We start from the raw sequence: 15,163 nt of genomic DNA on the forward strand, positions 1-15,163 counted from the left end.
ATAATTGAGGCTGAGTAACACTGTCTAGATAGGCAAAGTGTTAGTGATAATAAGCATAATAATAATTGTAATAATGGAATGAGGATATTAAAGTACTCAGATCAGGATAAAAGTTACAATTGTCCAGATTTTAAATTTCCTATCGTTTCCACTGAAATCACTGACTGTGCTTATAATATTAGCAGGAATTTATGCAATTTGTAGGTTTTGAAATAAATTACCATTCAGAAGTCAACCGTCAAAAACAGTGTAACTGTACTTGAAAAAATCCTTTGAAAAACTCAAGTTTCCACTAAACCTAGAAGCACATGGGTGGTAAAACGTAGTTTGGAAAGTTATGAGAGATGACTACAAGGAACTTTTTATAAACATCTTTTATAAGCATTACTCTGTGGTCAAATTTATTTTCACATGGATATTAAAACAAGTTATTGCCACAAATGGGTTTCTGTTCTGATTTTTTTTTTTTTTTTTTTTGCCTCACATGTCCTTTCTCTTCCACCCGGTTCTGCTTCACTCTCCTTCTCTCATCACAGACAAGAAAAATGCCACTTCCCCTAGGACCCACTCCAAACCCTGTTTCCTGAATGATCAATGTTTTCCCCCATTGCAATCAAAAAAGCACTTTCTATTCTGTCTTCATGACACACTGGTTTTGACACTTGCATAGCTCTTAGTAATTCTGCAATGTGCTCGAGCTATTTGTGAGCACATGTATTTTTCCTTTATAGATTGTAAACATCTAAAGAACAGGGTTAACCCAGGAGCCAAGTAAATAGTTAAATATTATTTTGACAATGGCTGTAATACTGGACATTTGAAAGGAATACACCTTCAGTGTTTTGAAATTGAAATAATTTTCTAGAACCTAGCATTTCTGGACTCTCAAACAGCCCACCCTTTTTAAAACTGTGACGACACTATTTTACCATAAAGAGCTGCCCAGACCCTCTGTAATACACCTGCGTAAATGCCACGTGCATGTGAGCATGCGACGGTGTGTGTGTGCATGGCTGTGCACGCCTGTGCAGTGGTAATCAACCATGGTGCCAGGGTTTGAAAGCAGAAAATCCATCAATCGACCTCCAAGCTTCTTTCATCCCAGTTCTTAACATCTCAATCTCTTGAGTGCTGAGGCTTATTTTGTTCAAGATGGTTTTAGACTCTTCTGAGTGCAACGCAATCTCCTTCCAGCACGGCGGAGCGAGGAGAGGTGAGGGGAGAGTTTTGAGGGTGGGCATATTGATCCAATGCTTGCTGAATTAAAAATGAGCCAACTGAGGACAATTTCCAGGTTGCAACACAGATGGAGCTAGAGTCTGGGTTGAGGTCGGAGGAGCCGTTAGGGCGCAGGGAAGCAACAGGATTTGGGAGAAAGGGGAGAGAAAGCAAGGCCACTTCTAGGGGGCTTTGATTTTTTTTTTTTTTTTTAATCCTGGCAGCTTCCCGAGCCAGATTTCAAAAGCGATTTCAAACGTGAGGCCAACTGAAGCACTGCCTTACACTAATTGGAAGGGGAAGGGAGTGACTCATATTACACCAGCTCGCTCTTCCCTCTCGGCAACTGCTAACTTGTAGCTTTAAAAGGAAGTGACATGGGTGGGGAGAGACGTCAGCTGAGGACCACTTTTTTTTTTTTTTTTCTTCCTGAAGGGTCCACCCCATGGGTGGAGTCTCGCTTTTTCTTTCCAGTGTTGGCTGACTTACAGCTCTTATAAACTAGTGGCAATTTCTGAACCCAGCCGGCTCCGTCTCAGCTTCTGGTTTCTAAGTCCATGTGCCAAAGGCTGCCAGGAAGGAGGTAGGTGCTCCTGGTGCGGTTCGCAGGCACCTTTCCCGCTGGGTGTGGCTGTTTGCATTCCTCTTCCTATCATGTTTTCTCTCCTGGGCTGGATTTCCTTAGGACCTCTGGAAGGGGTAGGCTTCGGGGGAGGGGGAGTGCAAGGCGAGCGGGGGAAAGGTGCAGGGGGCGCCTGGAGGGAGGCAAAGAGAGGCTCTGCTGGTACAAAAGGAGCCTCGCTTTGTGCTGGAGCCGGGTGAGCGTCCCTTTCTGGGCTGTGATTTCAAGCTGCTGTTCCTGGCTTCATTTACCCACCCACCCAGCCCCCTCCCGGGGCTAAAGCATTTTCTCTGCCATAGACGAAGCCGGGCGCGGGGTGGTGGTGGGGGGAATGTTCCTATTACATATTGCTCTCTTCTGTGTCATGCAACATGTTCTTCCGTCGCTGACGTTTCTATGGCAACCACAAAAATACTACACAATATGCAGCCCTGATATACATTGATTTATTTGTATTTTGTGTCTCATTTGCAGCTTTCTGCTCTGCTTCTTGCTTTGCTTTGCTAAAATCCAGCCTGGCTTGTGGCTACCCCTCCTCACTTTCATTTTGGTTTTTCCCTATCACAGGAGGGGTGGGGGAGGGGAGTTGTCAAGGAAACAGGCATTGGTAATTACCTCTCTATTTACCTAATTTTCGGCCTATGAATTTCTCCATCATATCGAGGAATTAAAAAAGGAATGCTTTGATGTTTATGTAAGTCTTCAGTGTCTGGTCTTTTTTTAGAAAACCTAAACACTTCTCAAGATATGATATTGATCCTGTGGTAAAGCTAAGGGGGAATTAATTCCTTACAGGAGGTGAGATCATTGAAATAAAGTTTTAGAGAGCGTTGGAGAATTCGCACTGATAAATGTGATATTGCCTGCCCAGGTTTGCCTAAAAGCCTAAATATTTAAAAGATGGGTCTTTGCTCTCGTCTGCACTTCTTTAGCTCTAAATCTTAAGTTCAACAAGTATGAGTAACAAATTAACTGCCCGACAGGATTCTCCGTTTTTCATTATCGTGCATTGTTCTTAGATGGATTAGCCACGCTATTCACGCTCTTCAAGGTGAGGGTTGCTAGACTTTTTCAAAACTGTGGAAGGATTAACTCATCTGTGATTAGTCAACCACTCTCAGTTGGAAAAAAAGTATCTTGAGAGAAGGGAGATGTGTGTTTGTGTGTGTTTGTGTGTGTGTGTGTTTAGGGACATGGGAGGCAGGCAAGGAGAACAGGCAGAGTTCTACGTTAAAAGGACTACATCTTCTGAATGTTCTCTCTGGGGAGAAAAATTGATATTGAGAAAAAATATGAAATGAGAAAATTATTATCTACTTAGTAATAAGCAAAGTTAATTATAATTAGAATCAAATAACACATCTCTTAGAAAGACGTAGTCCCAATAGGCCTCTTAACAGGTACCGGCTAAACTGATGCTTTTATTCAGTACGTCTAAGGAAGTGTTTGATAAGGGATACCATTCTTCTGATGGGCATCCCAAATAATTAGCCTTTATAAAACAGATAAGTAGTAATCCCATTCTTGACTCTTAAAATTATCTATAATTTAGGATAAACATGTGTGAAGGTCACTTAGCCCTCATCATACCTTCCGGCTGCTAAAGCCAAAATCATTACTTATAAACCTCGAGCAACCCTGCCATGTGGAAGCAGGAAGCACGGGTGGTTTCAATGAGGTTCTGTTTGCTGTGATCCTTATCTAAATATGCTATCATCTATGTCTTATAAAATCTGCTGTAAATCCAGAGGTCCTAAGTAATTCAGGTAGAAAAGTTACCTGAAAATGGGGCAAAATAGCATATGGCAGAAAACAAACTAGAGCTACATAGAGTTAAAGACGAGAACTATTTAAAGGGCATAAAACATAGAAAAGTATTACTAAAAAGAATATGACACTCATTTTGAAAAGCACATGTTAGTACACAGAGAAACGGTTGGATTGTGAGTGTTTGATGTTTGCAAAGAATTCTGAAAAGCAGCCAGGCTTAAATTACTGTTTTTCCTGCCTGAAAATGGTCCTCAAGGGCAGATTTGCCACATGACCTTCCAAAGCAGATTGACAGCATGTAAGTCAAAGTCTGCCATGTCGGTTCTCTTGAGTTTCCAGACTCAGCAATTTCACAGCAAAAAAGCCTAATGGAATAGAATTCGAAGGAAAAAGAGCAAGACTTCCTCGGAAGCATAGCCAAAACAGAAACAACAAAAAACCCAAACCCAATGCACAAACAAAACACTTTCTGATATTCAGACGCTGAGTAGAGGTTCAAACAGTTAGCAGCTTTGGCCTGGGGAAGCTAAGTGGAGCTATGAGTAGAAAGTAAATGTAGGGGTCCCATGGAAGAGGCCGACAGAGGTGACACCCAGAGGGTGAGTGAGTCGTCACTGTATTGGGATTTCACTGTCTGCGAGGCTCTGCTGTGGAATTGGTGAAGAAGGCAGCAGTTGTTGTCTGTGCTCTCAAGTTTAAAATCCACCAAACAGCGGTGGCGAAGAGATGAGCACACAGCTGGAAGGAAGGGGAAAGCAACAGCCAGTCAAGGAGATGCAGTTAGTATGAGAAGAACACTAGTGGGAGAGTCCTGATCCTGCTGCCGAAGCTTTATAGGAGAGGAGGCAGATGGTTCAAGGGAAGAAGGAGAGGATGTCCTAGATAGCAAAGATGGGTGGTAAGAAATGGATCATGGTTCAGGGTTCTTAACTCCAAGAAGGGAGAGGTCAGTCTTTAGTGTAGAAGTAGAGCAGGTATACTCTGTGCTGGTTGAAAGCGTAAGTAGATGTAGATTTGGGGATGAGTTTTTCTTAATCAGAAAAAGAAAGACTATTAGAAGAAAGACTGAACAGAAGGCAAAATTCTTCCTAATCCAATATTTTTTTAGCTTCATCTTAACAACAAATGGCCAGACTTACGCTAGACTGTAAACAGATACGAAACTGGGGAAGAGGGAACCAGGAACTTACCCAGAATGTCATCTTCATAATAACTGCCGTTGCCGTTGTTTTAAATTATTGGATACTCAAATGAGGGTTTGGTAAATCTCACACATGTTGTGCAGTCTCCCTTATTCTGGAAAGGAGGTCCAATGGTTATGGGACAAAGCTGCATTCACATTTCTTTGTTTTTTAAGATGAAGTCTTGCTCTGTCGCCCAGGCTGGAGTGCAATGGCGTGATGTTGGCTCACCACAACCTCCCCCTCCTGGGTTCAAGCGATTCTCCTGCCTCAGCCTCCCGAGTAGCTGGGATCACAGGCATGTGGTACCACGCCCAGCTGATTTATTTTTTATTTTTATTGTATTTTTAGTAGAGATAGAATTTCACTATATTGGCCAGGCTGGTCTAAACTCCTGACCTCAGTTGATCCACCCACCTTGGCCTCCCAGAGTGCTGGGATTACAGGCGTGAGCTACCACGCCTGGCCCACATTCACATTTCTGAAAGGTGTTTGACATCTAAATCTTTGGAGAAACGCCTTTCATCACTCATATTTTGAAATACAATCATAATAATCATGTAACATTTCCTAGAGCTTGGGCAACTCAAATTCATTATTCTTTGTGTGTGAATCAGTTTGGAAAGGAAGCGCTGGAACTCTGAAATCTGGCTTCATGCATGGGCTTCGGTCTGCAATTGCTGCCTGGCTGTAGAAAAGAGGAAGCTTAAAGCATGAACTCTTTCTTTCAACAGATGTTTATTATGTGTTTAATATGTGTCAGGTCCCACAGATGCAACTGTGAGCAAAACAAGATGCAGTTTAAATAGTTATAATTTTCAAATGTCTAAAGGGTTTCCAAGGGAAACCCCACGACTGGCTGATATCCATTTTCTTCTAATGACTGAATAAGAGGAAATACCTTAAAAGGAGTATAATTTTTTGTTAACATTATCATGGAACAATCCATCTAACCTGTCTTCTTTTCCTTGGCTCTCTCGCTTCACAAAGATTTCCCGTCGGTTTCATTATTTGTCTTAACTTGTTTCTCCAATCTAATTTGCTCTACTTCTTCCCTTGATCGTACGTCCTACCTTTCAGTCACTGTTCCTTCATCCATTCACACATACATGATACATCCATCTGTCCTCCATCCACCCATCCATCCCTTCATTTATTCAACAAATAGTGTTGACTATCATGTCTCAGGCACTATATATTATAGACATAGCAATAAATGGGAAAGTGGTTCTTCCTTAAAGAAGCTTAGGATCTATCAGGAAGACAATGTGGAAACAGCCCCCTAAACCATGGGGGTATGACATTTTTGGGGGGTGGGCAGGGTCTCGCTCTGTCACCCAGGCTGGAGTGCAGTGGCGCCATCCTGGCTCACTGCAACCTCTAACTCCTAAGCTCAAGCAGTCCTCCTGCCTCAGCCCCCCTCCTCCAGCAGCTGGGACTACAGGTGTGAGCCACCGCGCCTGCCCTGGGGTATTCTAATAGAAGCATTTATTGGCTAATGAAACAGGATGCTTCTTTCATTGAACAGTTTTATAAATCGTTCACACACAGCATAAACTGTGCTGGGCAGGGAGGGATCAAGTGGTTAGCTGTTGACTTGTCCATTTTGTATATTTTTTGTATCTTCCACGCTGGTTGAGCGTAAGGATGGTAAACATTTGTTAGTTAACTAAATGGGAAGAGTGGAATTTCTAATACAGGAGACACAGAGGAAGAGAAGGCTTGTGTATTCTCTTTCTGAAAGAAGCTGAGAGAGAGAATCTCTCAAGATTCCCTTTCGTAGTGAATTACTCATAGATTTCCAGGTGACAATAGCTGCCCCCACATCGACTCAAAGTATAGCATTTTAAAAGAGAAAAACTACCTGTGTCAAATTACATACCCATTAGTTTACTGAATATCCTCATGTCCTTTGGAGCTGATTTCTCATAACACACTGCAAGTCTGTGTCTTGCTCTGATAAAAACAAGTGGGTTTCAACCCCCTACACCTTTCAGTCTTATATCGTAACAGCAGTGCATCCAGAAACTAGCAGAGGCTCTAGAGACCCAACACAAAGAGCGTTGAGACCTCGTTGCAGCACTTTCTTATGAAACTCTTCTTACTAGAATTGTTTCCCCCCACTTAAGTTCCACTGTCAGCCTGGAAATTCTATGGGCAACATGACAAAGTTCCTCTGGAAAACCACACCCCTCTGCTTGGCTGACCTTGGGAGAAAACATTTAGTGAGTTCTTCTTTTTCTTGGTTATTTTAAACTCAGATGATATCAGCATGATGCTGTTCCCAATAACTCTGGTTGGCACAGGCATCTCTGCTCAGGTTAAACATCAGAACTGCTTCATGGTCATTTCTGTGTAGGATCCTCCAAGATGAGAGGTGCATTTTGAACTTTATGGTACTTTGAAGCCAGACACTAAAATTCCTGTAAGGAGGGGACCAACACACACCAGGGTCTGTTGGAGGGTAGGGCGAGGGGAGGGAACTTAGAGGATGGGTCAGTAGGTGCAGCAAACCACCACGGCACATGCATACCTATGTAACAAACCTGCACATTCTGCACATGTATCCCATTGTGTTTTTGTTTGTTTGTTTGTTTGTTTGTTTTTTGAGGCGGAGTCTTGCTCTGTTGCCCAGGCTGGAGTGCAGTGGCCAGATCTCAGCTCACTGCAAGCTCCGCCTCCCGGGTTCACTCCATTCTCCTGCCTCAGTCTCCCGAGTAGCTGGGACTGCAGGCGCCGCCACCACACCCGGCTAATTTTTTGTATTTTTAGTAGAGATGGGGTTTCACTGTGTTAGCCAGGATGGTCTCGATCTCCTGACCTCGTGACCCGCCCACCTCGGCCTCCCAAAGTGCTGGGATTACAGGCGTGAGCCACCGCGCCTGACCCCCATTGTGTTTTTTTATAGAAGAATAAAACATTCCTGTGGGAGATGATACCTCAGTCTAGGATATGCCAGGTAACCTGCAGAGGTCATTAGAGACACTGAGGTGACTGGCTGACCTACAGGATGTGCGAGAATGATAACAGCCTGCCTTGACTGAGGGCCTCCTATGTGCCAGTACATGGACTTCACATTTATTAACTCATTTTAGCCTCATAACAAAACTAGCATGTGAAAACATTCATCATGCTCCATTTTACAGAGAGAGAAAGTAAAGATGAGGGAGATTAAGCAACTCAGCTAGATCATAAGAAGGAGCAGAGCTGAGATGTGAACTCAGATCATGTGGGCTCTGCTTTCCCCTGCACATTCATACCTTGCCACGGCATATTGCATAGTCTATCTCCCATGCCCAGTGCAGACCCTGGCACGTAACAGATGTGTAGTAAGTTTATTTTTTAGTTTTGTTTAAAATGTTAAAAGTGAGACTGGTCTTTCTTTTAAGAGGCCAGTCTCATTTTGTTGCTCAAGCTGGCCTTGAATTCCGGGGCTCAAGCAATCCGCCTGCTTCAGTTTCCCATGTAGCTGGGACTACAGGTGTGTACTACCATATTTTTCTTTTCTTTTCTTTCTTTTTTTTTTTTTTTTGAGACAGAGTTTTGTTCTTGTTGCCCAGGCGGGAGTGCAATGGCGCAGTCTCAGGTCACTGCAACCTCTGCCTCCTGGATTCAAGCCTGCCTCAGCTTCCTGAGTAGCTAGGACTATAGCGGTGTGCCACCACACCTGGCTATTTTTTTTTTTTTTTTTGTATTTTTAGTAGAGACGGGGTTTCTCCATGTTGGCCAGTCTGGTCTCGAACTCCTGACCTCAAGCAATCTGCCCAGCTCGACCTCCCAAAGTGCTAGGATTACAGGTGTGAGCCACTGTGCCCGGCCCCCAGCTAATATTTTTCAAATAATGAACAAATCTCTACTGTGTAGACCTTTGCATGCCTTTCATCCTAGTTGTTAAGAGCAGCAAAATTACTGCAAGAAAAGGTAGTATTTTAGAACTTGGAGAAAAACTAACAGCAGTACTTTATACGACTATAGTTTTCAGGGAGTGTTGGTTTTATCGTGGTTTAGTCAGAGATGGTGGGAGAAGGGAGAGGGCCTTGTGATTAAAACCATCTGAGTGACAATGCAGTACATACATTTAATTAAAGATGAACTCTTCTTAAAACCAGTGTTTAACCAAGGATTGAACTTGACTGAGCAGCTACTCCCGAGGATACCTGTGGTGGCTGCTCTCAGAGTTCCCAAGGCGGTGGGTGGATGGAGTCAGAGGCTTTCTGTTCTTCAGTGGACTTTCCACAAATCCACCACTGAGTTTGAAGGAAGATTATTATCTGCAAAGATCCTGCGAGTGCTTATCTTAGATGAACTCTGAAATGAGAATGGGAGACGTGAATTGATCCTAGAGTGAAATCTGGTCTCTTGCCCATCTCCATGGGCTCCTCGTGAGCTGTCAGTCTTCTGTGGTAGAGGTTAACCGAGATGGATGATATTTTAAAGAACTTATCTGTCCATGCAAGCACATCTTCTTCCCAGGATACTGCAGCCATCAGCAGACAATCAATGCAATCATCTCAGACTGTGTCCTGCCTCCCAGGAGTAAGTCATCGGGCTCATTTCTTTTCTTGTCTCTTTTCTGTTGGGGGAAGGGCAGGTTGCAAGGCGGATGGTGAGCAGATTCTTCGGCCTCTTGTGTGGGTAGCCTGCATAGGAACCATTTCTATGCCTGTGAGTCCATTTCTAGCATCTGCCTCCAGCCTCTGCTTTCCTGACGTTCTCCCATCACCCCATTCATCCTTCATAAAACAGTCACTTTTTCTAGATGATTACATTCCATGACAATGATTACAGTCCTCTCTTCATAACTGCACTGATGCTCATTGATGGCATGGAGGTGTAATCGCACCGTTTGTAGCACAGAGCAGAGTACCCAGCACTGAATGTGTGTTGTGGCTTAGAGAATAGATGGGCACAAGAAGTCAGGTGATCAGGGTTGCCTCATCGCTGGCCTCCTCGCCAGAGGTGTTTCTCAATCTCCATGTTGAGATTTTGGGCCCAGTAATCCTTTGTTGTGGAAGAGGCCGACCTGTGCAGAATGGGATGCTTAGCCGCATTCCTGGCCTCTAACTGTTACATGCCAGGGGGAGTCATCCCACTCCTACTTGTGAGAGCCAAAAATCCCCTAGAGGAACAAACTTGCCCACAACTGAGACCCACTGCTTGAGGGGGAATTCCCAGCCCTGTCAGGTACACTCAGAATTCCGGTTGGTCCAATCAAAGCAAACCCATTTCTGAGGACTAATAGGGTCCCAACAAAAGTGGCAATTCATTAATTTAAATGAAGAAATACTTTACATGGGAATTGAAAAATAATCGTAAACCAACTTAAAAGTAGACACATGGCCGTAATGTATTCAAATATTTAGTGCTTTCCGCCCTGATAAGTCTGTGTGGGGGTCATGCTGGCACCACGGCAGCCCGGTGCAGCGAGGAACTGGGCGAGGCTGGATGATCTGACAGGACCCCTTCCACACCCAGATCTGTGCAGACAGGCCCTCCTCGTTCCCCTCTCCACCCACCAGTTTAGGGAGCCTCCTTCCCAAACCTTCCTGGAGTGAACAGATTACCATATCTCAAGAAGAATCCAGAGAGGTACTCACAAACCTACTCCCACCTGGGGATTTCATTGCTGTTTCCTTGACCATCACAGTGAGTGCTGCGCCACTGCAGTCCAGCAGTGGGTAGTGATCCAGCACCCAGTCCAGCAGTGAGTACTAATCCACCACCCAGTTCTCACTAGTATTAATTTGCCTCCTAGCATCCATCCCCACAGTTGCTGGTATTTCAAGCCTTTCCCTTTCCATCCCTGGTGCTTCTCACTTACAGGAGGGGCCACCTTTACTTCCTTCCCAGGACCCTGCCTGAAGTTAGGCTTCAGCTCCCCAGCCCTGGGGGACTCTAGGGGGTCCCATAACTAGTCCTGGGGGACCCTAAGGGTTCCATAACTGCTGTGTCCCTCCCTTTTGTCTTCCCATCTCCCTTCTGCCTTCTCGCTTTCAGGCTCTCAAAGGTCGACAGAAGTGGGGCCAGTTATTCCAGCTCCCCACCCAACTCCAGAATCTCCTTTCAGTGTTTCTTAGGGAACCCCTATATTCAGCCCATGGGAATACACACAGGAAGCCGACCCTGCGAGTGCCTTTGAGGAGCCTGCTGCCCAGAGGGCGAGACAGAAACCTCAGTGAGGGGTTCCCACACAATGGATAAGACTTGCAGGGCGGGGATGCGCGGGCACACCAGGGGAACGCCTCGCCACCCCTGCCCAGTCTGGGCTTCCTGAAATACTTCCTAGAGAAGAACAGCCCTCACGTTAGGTCTGGAAGCGGGGAGTATTGGTCCCAGTGTGCACGCTTCTCAGGGAGTGCCAGAGACCAGAGTGGGCCGGTGCTCGAGGCGGGACAGGGTGGGAGGCTGGACAACAGAGGAACGAGGTGGGCTGGCGCAGCAGGGAGCAGAGAGAGGCTGAGGGTCCTGCAGCTCTGGGAGGGGAGGCGCAGACAAGGCACAGGTCTGAAAGCCCGCAGGGTTTGGTAACTTGTTGTATGGACGGTGTCTTTGACGCCGCCCTGAGATAGTAAATACGGGGGAAAAAAGGTCACTTTCCAATGATATTCTTCCCAAATGGTCACTTATCAATTACACCTTATAATGGAATCATTTATGTACTTTGTAATCAACATGTGTTACGCAGCACTTACTGGAAGCTGTCTGCTTTGCATAGGATCTCATTTCAGCTTGCCCCCAGCCCTGGGGGTTGCCAATTATTTTCTCTAATCTAATTTGAAACTGAGGCACAGAGAGGTTAACTAACTCTCCCAAAGCCCCAGAGCTAGCAATACCTGAGCACAGTGTGATTTTACTCTCTAAATATTGTAATAGAATCACATGGACATGCGTTTCATATTCTTGCCTTTCCTGAAATTTTCCTGAATTTTCTTTTAGGGTGAAAAGACCTCCCATCTGAGTGAGACAGCTGGGTCCCTCCTATGCTCTGGACACCCCTTGTTCACCATAAAGCGGCCCCCAAATCATGTGGAAATCTGGAAGTTACTTAAGACCAAATGATATAATGAAAATGTTGTGGTGTCACTAAAATCCTCATTTGGCCTCCATCTCTAGAGGAATAATAGGGTTCAAATTTGAGAGGAGGTCAGGGGAGAGGACCAGAGAAATATTTAAAATGTGCCTAATTCTTTGAATTATTTATATTCATTCCGACTTTTGCCACATTAGGACTGATCTCCTGCTTTCCATTCCTTCTGTCTTCCCCAGTGGCTGAACTGTTGTCTTTTTCTTGTTTGGTTTTGTTTTTCGAGACAGAGTCTCGCTCTGTTGCCCAGGCCAGAGTACAGTGGCACGATCTTGGCTCACTGCAACCTCTGCCTCCCGGATTCAAGCAATTCTCCCGCCTGAGCCTCCCTAGTAGCTGGGATTACAGGTGCCCGCCACCACACCCAGCTAATTTTTTGTATTTTCAGTAGAGACAGTTTCACCATGTTGGCCAGGCTGGGATTACTGGTGTGAGCTACCATGCCCTGCCTCTTGTTTGTCTTTTTAAAGAGAGCCTGGTCTTCAGCAGCTCCCGTATAGCTTTCCTCACCAGGGAAAATGCACTTTCCTTAAGCAGGCGCTTGCAAGGTCACGACCTGGCTGTGCCCTATGACCGCCAGCCCGCCTCCAGCTGCCATTTCCTAAAAATGTTCAGTCTGTCTGGGTAGAGGGAGGATTTACAGCCTCCAGATGAGGGAACTTTCCATGCATGAGACCCTGGAGCTGGTTCCTGCCTCCTTCGGACCCTCCCTGTGAGCCACTAGACTGGGGGCTCTCGGGGGCTGTGCGGTGCAGCATTGGCGGAGCGGGGCTGGGACGCAGCTGGGCTTGGCCCCCAGCACGGCCCCCTCCGTACCCTCCGTGGGACCTCGGACTCAGGGGCTGTGCAGTGCGCAGCGTTGGCAGAGCAGGGCTGGGATGCAGCTGGGCTTGGTCCCCAGCACGGCCCGCTCCGTACCCTCCGTACCTTCCGTGGGACCTCGGACTCAGGGGCTGTGCAGCGCGCAGCGTTGGCGGAGCGGGGCTGGGACGCAGCTGGGCTTGGCCCCCAGCACAGCCCCCTCCGTACCCTTCGTAGGACCTCGGACTCACCAAGACCAGGCCTCCTCCCTTTGGTGTGAGTTGGCCTGGCACATCCTCTGTCCATGTGAGTGCGGCCCTGTTTCCTGACCCGGCCAGCGAGGCGTCCAGGGTGGATGCAAAGGTCTTAGCCGAGGCGCCGTCTGCGGGGGCCGCTTTGTGGTGAACAAGGGGTGTCCAGAGCATAGGAGGGACCCAGCCGCCTCACTCAGTCATCTGTGTTGCCGAAACAGGCAAGGGAAAAGAATTTTTAAAAAATTAAACATGAGTATACCATGATATAATACACAACATTTATGTGAACTTTGGGATGAAGCAGACGACTTCCACAGTAGACTGCCTGGATACCTTGAGGACACAGCTCCAGACCCGCACAGGCTCCCTGCTGAAGGGAAACCCGTGGGGACTTTTGAGAAGGAAACAGAGCCGAGCGCTCTCTAAGGGAGCCTATCTGGGAAGGGCGGCAGTTTTAGAGTTCTGCCCCGTTCCTGCCCCTCCCCCATCTCCTCCCCTCCCCTCCCCTCCCCTCCCTTCCCCTCCCCTCCCTTCCCCTCCCCTCCCCTTCCCTCTGCTCCCCTCCCCTCCGCTCCCCTCCCCTCCCCTCTCCCATCCCCCAGTGGTGGCTGGGAATCTTGGGGGTGGGGTGGGGTGGGGCAGGCAGGTGTGAGTAACACCCCCGACCCCTGAGAATATGCCTGCCTTAGCTCTTTTTCCTTCTCTGTCTCTTCTGAAGGTCTGATTGGTGGATGGAGGGTGGCTTGGGTCTGTCTCTTCTGCCTCTGGTCACTCACCTTGTTGGGCCTTCCCTTGCTTTCTCTGGAATAGCCCAGGGCTTGCTCTGCTCCTTCTGGCCTCTCTTCCTCTGTCATTCCCTGGAGACAAGGATTGGCCACCTCAGCTCTCACGGCTTGCTGGCATCTTTCATCAGCACTGTTTATGATGTTATCCTCGTGTTCTCTTAGAGGTTTTTTTTTTTCACTGGAGTTACCTTTTGAACTCGAAACAAAAGAGGCATGTGAAATTTGCCAGTTCAGATCCCAAGAGGCTACCCAAAGGGTGCCCCTCACTCTGAGGGTCTTACTCCCCCGTGGGACTGAAAAATAATCGGACCCAAACCTTCTGAGTGAAGGAAGAAGCGGGATAGAGCTTGCAGTGGGTCAGAAGAGGAGAACTCAGCCCCTAACAGCCCCAGTAAACCTGTGTCTTTACAGTAAGATGTGGAAGGAGGAACTCTGGGCTGCGGACTTTGCCCAGGGACAAGCAAACCAAGTTTTATTTGCTATGAGGGAATAATGAGGAGGGGGTAAAAAAAAAAAAAAAAAAAAAAAAAAAATGAGGTAGTATAGAGCCAGTTGTGGAAGAATTTGGGGTTTGGGGAGCTAACACATAGCAGTGGGCAGCAGCCCCTGTGTGGCGGGGACAGACACAGCAGCTGGCCACCATGGCTGCAGCTCCATCACGCTTTTCAGGTCCTGGTGGCAGAATCTAACCCATGTTCTCAACATTGCCTGCACATGAGGATTACCTAGGAAGCATTTTTAAAAGGCCTCCCTGGGCCCTACCTTGGACCAACCAATTCAGGTTCTTTTTTTTTTTTTTTAAGTTCTATAAATGATTCTGGGCTGAGAGGACTGGAACCTCAGGATAGAAGGAGGGTGACCAGCAAGAAGAGGGCGACTTTGACAAAAAGAAACCCAGAGCCAGGACCCACACCATGGTGATGGCACAATGACAATAATGATGACCACAGCGACATTTAAGATGATGTACCAGGCAAAGGTCTACGGATAATCCTCACCACAAGCCCTTGACTTGGAACTCTTCTTATCTCCATTTCACAGATGGGGAGCCTGGGGGTCAGCAGTCTTCAGGGCTGCACAGCTCATGCAGGCAAACTGGGTCTCTGGCCCAGGAGCCCCTACCCAGGGGTGAAGGTCGATGCCTGTTCACTCTCCAGCCTCTCTGGACACGCAGCATTCACAGCTCTGTGCCAGGAAAATGCCAGTCAGAAGCCGGAGGTCCACTCATAAAGAAAGAGAAGAGGAATAAAGAGGGCAAAACCAGGCAGAGGAAACCCCCTTACAAACATGTATTCCTAGAAAAGAGGTAGAGCTCAATTACTGACTTGTCCCATGTCAAATGTAGCTTACAAACACTACATGATGAGCTGGATTTGTGGAAGGTAAAATATCCCTCCTTTGGCTTTGTTAATGATGGTGCCTTACCCAGTCGCAGGGTAGCAGCTACA

At 46.7% G+C, this 15,163-nt stretch overlaps 1 protein-coding gene across 2 annotated transcripts in view; it reads left to right on the plus strand.

The window, feature by feature from the left end:
* The first annotated feature begins 1,079 nt into the window (after nucleotides 1-1,079).
* LOC105487511 (1-acylglycerol-3-phosphate O-acyltransferase 4) overlaps nucleotides 1,080-15,163 on the plus strand; it is a 145,524-nt gene continuing 131,440 nt past the window's right edge. Inside the window, exon 1 of one of the 2 annotated variants that reach the window (XM_071095942.1) lies at nucleotides 1,080-1,213. The gene's annotated coding sequence lies outside the window, so the exon portion shown is untranslated. Of the gene's footprint in view, nucleotides 1,214-1,624; nucleotides 1,802-15,163 lie in introns of those variants that run through there. The other variant, XM_011750973.2, reaches the window with a different exon arrangement.

This window comes from Macaca nemestrina, chromosome 5, assembly GCF_043159975.1.
Source record: "Macaca nemestrina isolate mMacNem1 chromosome 5, mMacNem.hap1, whole genome shotgun sequence".
NCBI classification, from domain to species: domain Eukaryota; kingdom Metazoa; phylum Chordata; class Mammalia; order Primates; family Cercopithecidae; genus Macaca; species Macaca nemestrina.